We start from the raw sequence: 6000 nt of genomic DNA, 5'->3' as shown, positions 1-6000 counted from the left end.
AAAACTGAAAATGAAAATCAAGAGGAAGTGGAAATAAAAAGTATAAAGACTAAAAAAAAAAAAAAAAGTTTTAAAACTCAAGTCAATTTTTTAAATCGAATTGGAAAAGGAGGAATGCCTTCGTGAAGGAATTTTAAGGGTCTGGATTTATTAGATTACGCCAAAGCATACTAAGTTATCTGTCTAAAGGTAAGAAGGCTTTCTAAGCCTTCCTTCATGGAGAGCTTTCTAAGAGAAACTGATTCATCTGTCTTACACATGAGGAAAACAGCGAAAACGCCCATGCAGCCAGCCCATTCGCAGGAATTCGAACCCCGGATCAAACTACCAGTGTTCAGCGACTTTACCGCTCGGCCACTAGCGGGTTTCCACCCGAGAGAGAAAAGTTCTAAATTAGCAAAAGATGAAGTATTAAAAGATTTTGTAGAAAGACACGCGTAATTGATGCCACTGATTGTGCAAATAGAAGAAAGATAAAAAAAATAATAAATAAATAAAAATAAAAAAAAAAATGCCTAAAATTTGGCTTATATTCACAATACACTTTGGGATAAACATCCAGGTTTAGATTAATAATAGCAGATATAGAAACATAGGAAAACAAAACAAAAAAAAAAAAAAAAATATGGGACTTCTTTTCATTTTAAAGCAAAAACTAATAGAACGAAGATTTCATAAAAAAATTGAATTTGAATAGAATGATGCGTATGGTACATTTAAATATATATTAAATATTACTTATAATGAGCTTTGCTTCCAATTATCTTCAATATCGCAAAAATTTCCTTTACATAGCCTGTGACTATAGCAAGTGCAGAGCATTCGTTTCATAAATTAACACTAATTAAAAATTATATTCCTTCAATAATGTGTTCAAAACGGTCAAAACTTGCCGTATTAAATATCGAGAGATGCAATGCTAATCCCCACCAGTGACCGAGCCGTAAAATCCTTAGTATTCAAATCACCCCCCCCCGAACAGTTTGGTTATGGAAATTTTCATGGTTTTCCCATGTGTAATAAAAGTGAATATGAGCCAGCTTTCCACAGAAAGTCCTTCAGGAAGGCATTATTCTCATTAAGCAGATCTTCGAGTGTTTTTTCATAATCTAAATGATCCAATTCATGACTGATTAAAAAACTACAGTTTTTCAATTTTAGTAATAATGTGGCAATAAAAAAGTGATATATTTAAACATGTTAAGAAAAAAAACCGACCCTATCTCTTATTAGAAAAACTGATTAATGTTCTTGGATAGTTGAGTTACTTTTCTCTCACAATATTTTTGTATACGCAAGTATCTACACATTCTTACAGCTCTAAAAATTTAGAACTAAATAGATTGCGGGGAAACCCAGCCCCTTGAGTCATCCCTCTCGTTGCGCTACTACCAGGGACCATTTTGTGCACTCATCGCTCTCTGGAGCCATTTTAAGCCCTAGTATTTTATCCTAAGTCCTGAACACTTGTCGAATCGACGACAATATGGTTTTCAAAGACTTTTTAGAGAAAGAGATATCCTATTAAACTTTAATTCACCTTTTCGCTTTTATTCCTTTATTTCGCTGTCTAAATTTTCTGGAAACATAGGAACCATCAACGTTTTAATTTCAAAAATTAGAACAGCCGGTCCACTATGGAAGTGTAAACAATGTTAAATATATAAAATAATGAGTAATCACTAATCAGATGAAATAAAATTTCAATAAATAAATAAAGCTTTAATAAATTCATTAATGACATATCGTTAAATATAAACTAAAATACCGGAATTCTTTTGGGTTCCAGCTGGAGTAACGATTTTACACAGACTGAATAATATATGAACTCGTTTCCGATGAGCTTGGGCTGAATTTAGGATTATGGATTGGATTATTTAATTATGGCAAAGCACATGAGGGCTATCTGCCTAAAGGGAGGGATGCCTTCGTGGAGGACTTTCTAAGGGAAACTGGCTCGTATACACGTTACACATGGGGAAAACCACGAAAACACCCATGCAGCCAGCCCGTTCGCGGGATTCGAACCTCGGACCGAACTACCAGTGTTCAGCGTCTTTACCACTCAGCCGCTGGTGAGCCTGTGTTGAATTTAAGGCTTGATTTCATCACATGCAAGAAGATTTTCATTTATCTTAAGATTATTTCAATTAAGATTTTTCTTAATTTAAGTAAACTTAATTAAGAGAAAATTAAATTAAGATTAATCACAAATTAAGATTTTTCTTTCAAGAAGAAAATAGAGCGAATATAGCGTTTTATTATCGATCTTTATTGTAATGAGCACCAATAAGATCGTATCCTCCACGTTATGATAGTTACCCGCTGTATCCATAATGAAGTAAAACAGTATGAGCAGGGCCTGATTTCGGCAAAGGCAAACGGGGTCCGTGCCCCTGGTCTCCACTTCCAAAGGGCGTCTAAATCTTCTTATAGTATTTAATGTATGTAAAATTTTATGCATATTTTCAGTTCTATGGTAGATAGGACAGAATGGATTTACAAAAGAGTTGGATTGTAAAATTTTAACAACAAAGTTGGATTGTAATTTTTAATGTAGTTTTTTAATAATTTCCTTCGAATCCAAAATTGTTCGTGGAGTATGTAAAAGTAGTTGAAAAAAATTGCGTTGTAGTAAAACTCCTTCCGCGTACTTACGCAACGCTTCTATCTGCACGAGCTGCATAATTATGTCTCTATAACAACGAGAAAAGAAATTTTTCTTTTATTGCATATTTTTTCTATTCTACTTATTTTATGTGCATAGATATGAAACTATACATCACTACTGCTGTCATTCACAGCGAAAGCTACTGTAAAATTTATCCGACACATCAAAATATTCTCTTAAAAAACGATCTTAGAGAAACGAATTAAACCACTCTAATAAATGATGTAATTATTTTGTCTGTAATTTGTAAGTATTTTGTCTGTAATTATTAAGTCTATTTTGCAAATTAAATATAGTAATTTCAAGTCTTTTAAAATCTTTAAATCTTAAAATGAGAAACCAAATTATAGCTTAAAACACGCTGAAAAATAGAAAATGATGAAACGCCCATTCTTCGCTCTGATAGGACGAGACGGAAAAAAAATTACGAACTGGAAAATGTTTGGCGACAGAGTAGAGCGCTTTGGCGAAATATATGCTTTGGTAACCCTTGTTCTTTGTCTAACTGAAGAAGAGAGGCTGCCGGCCGGCGTTTCGTCCAAACAAAGGAATTACCCGGAAGGTGACGGCGTATAAAGTGTGACGTCGCTATAAAACGTCAGAAACGGTTACGATTGTTTCATCGCAACTCCCTGCTCGCAATTTCATCTCTTCATTAAACTTTATCTTCCGATATCGAACTATTCCAAGTGTATCAATGGCTTATTCTGTCAACCGTTGGCTGCCAGGTAAGTTAAACATTCTGAATTCTAATATTTTTCGTACTCTATTGCTTGATAAAATGGTTTCTAAAATGAGTTTAAATATAATTTTGAGTTTTAATTTATCGTGTATTTAGTACTCTGCACTGATAATCAAGAGCAATCTGCTTATCATCTCGCGCTTTTCTCCTGTCAGATCAAAACAAACACCGATACACCACATAAAAACTTTATCTCAGATGATATCTAAAAATAGAATGAATCGGTGAGGGAAGGATCGCTTTTGTATTTGTATTCTTGAAAGATTTTCCTATGATTGCCAGAATTTTGACTTTTTTTTACCGTTTAGTAGCTGATGTATGTTCATTTGATCTTAATAGATTTCTACATGTGCGTATCTTACGTCTCAAAAGTTAGCGGTGTAAAATTTGTAATTGTTTATGTTAGTATAGGGGTAACCGTATATTTACTGTAGGAGTAAACAACAAAAATTTATTGAGAAATCTGACACATGTTTATTTGATCTTCAAATTATTTGTACACGTGCATATTTTACGTTTCAAAAGCCAGCCCTGTAACATCTGTTATTGTTTATTTTAGTAACTCGGAGTGGGGGAAAAAGTATATGTGCTGTAAGAGTAAACAACAAAAATTTATTGAGAAATCTGACGCGTGTTTATTTGATCTTCATATAATGTTTCAAAAGCCAGCGGTGCAACATTTTTTGTTTATTTCATTAACTAAGAGTGGTTAAAACGGTATATCTACTGTAGGAATAAATAAAAGTTTATTGAGAAATCTGACGCGTGTTTATTTGATCTTCATATAATTTGTACACGTGCATATTTTACGTTTCAAAAGCCAACGGTGTAACATCTTTTATTGTCTATTTTAGCAGCTGAGAGTGGGAAAACAGTATATCTTTGTAGGCGTAAACAACAAAAATTTATTGAGAATCTGACACACGTTTATTTGATCTTCAAATAATTTGTATATGTGCATATTTTACATTTCGAAAGCCAATGGTGTAACATTTGTTATAGTTTATTTCAGTAATTAAGACTGGGGAAAAGTATATCCACTATAGGGGTAAGCAAAAAAACTTTATTCAGAAACCTGGCGCATGTTTAGTTGATCGTCATGTAATGTTTCAAAAATCAACAGTGTAATTTGTTAATGTTTATTTCAATAGCTAAGAGTGGGGGAAAACAGTATATCTACTGTAGAGTAAACAACAAAAATTTATTGAAAAATCTGACACATATTTATTTAGTCTTCAAATAATTTGTATATGTGCATATTTTACGTTTCAAAAGTCAACTGTGTAACATTTGTTATTGTTCATTTCAGTAATTAAATGGGAAAATAGGAGTATAATATATATATATATATTAAAATTAAAAAAATAAATTAAAAAAATTAAAAAGGAACCTAACCTTACAGCTTCATGCTTGCTTGTTGAATGTATCAAAAGCATTTGCTTTATTTGTGTGTTTACACTGTGCCTTTAATAAGAACGGGCACGCTAATTCGGCATGTTACTGTTTATTTGTACATCTGTGTATGTTTCCAGAGAGGAATTATCATTTTCTGGGCCGGCATATTTAAAGTGTAAATGAATGTGAAAAGATAATAGTTTAATTTTTTTAAATTTAAGGATAATAAATTCATTATAAGACTGTATATGAAAAATAATAGATAAATCTTTTTTAGCTACTGATTCTTGAATTAACTGATATTTGAAAATCAGTACATACATTGTATGATATATTTTAGCCTTTTTTTAATGCTTCCTCAAAGCAGTAAAATTAACTGCGATCTACGAACCAAATTCGCAGAATTTAACATAGCCAAGCTCTAGGCTAATTTACGATGGAGCATGTGGAAGTGAAAATCTTGATCTATGTTGAAACAATAAATCCTGTGAGTAATCAAATTATGTTTATGGTGTCATGATGTTTGTACCGACATAAAAACACTGTAAATTAACAGCTACAGAGGAGAAGAGCGTACTAAATCGGAAGCATGATTTTCCACTTCATCAGTTATTAAGGATTTTAAACGTCTACTTAATTTCTCTGCAAAACCATATCCAACAAACACATGACATTTCTATGAATTTGTATTTTAAATATTGACAATTTAAATTTCCATTAAAGGCATGAAAAAGTAGACTATGAATTGATAAAACATATAGAATTTTAATAATAAAATGTTGCAGCAATGAAATAGCGTCTTTTGTTTGATTTTGAAATCAAATCTGTTAAATGCAGTAATTATTGATCTCAAAGTGATCAGTAAATTGGTGGACCTGTCATCTATGTGCATTTTTAAAATCGTTTTTAAACTGCTTTCAGTTAATAATTTAGTTGAAGTATGTGTCAAAACTCTTTTTAGCATATAAAAACGAAATTTAACGCTGTGTTGGCCCGCCTTTGGTAGCAAAATGTGTATTTTTCTAGTAATTCTAAATGGAAATCTCGCATTGGAAGTCATTAATTCATTATATCGTATTCGTACCCATGCATACGTAATGTCATCAGGCAATGATAAGGAAGATTTTTGATTTTATCATGAAATATCCAAATATAAAATTATTAAGTTAACTCTAAATATGTAATTTTAATA

At 31.9% G+C, this 6000-nt stretch overlaps 1 protein-coding gene across 1 annotated transcript in view; it reads left to right on the top strand.

Moving 5' to 3' along the window:
* Nucleotides 1–3195: 3195 nt before the first annotated feature.
* Nucleotides 3196–6000, top strand: part of LOC118193902 (protein brain tumor-like) — a 102569-nt gene continuing 99764 nt past the window's right edge. The window contains exon 1 of the mRNA XM_085807129.1: nucleotides 3196–3399. The gene's annotated coding sequence lies outside the window, so the exon portion shown is untranslated. The remainder of the gene's footprint in view (nucleotides 3400–6000) is intronic.

Source organism: Stegodyphus dumicola, chromosome X1 (genome assembly GCF_044657685.1).
Source record: "Stegodyphus dumicola isolate Sdum_Otavi_A_Nest chromosome X1, ASM4465768v1".
Taxonomy (NCBI): Eukaryota; Metazoa; Arthropoda; class Arachnida; order Araneae; family Eresidae; genus Stegodyphus; species Stegodyphus dumicola.
The sequence above is the reverse complement of the archived record's forward strand: the minus strand, read 5'-3'. Positions and strand labels throughout refer to the sequence as shown.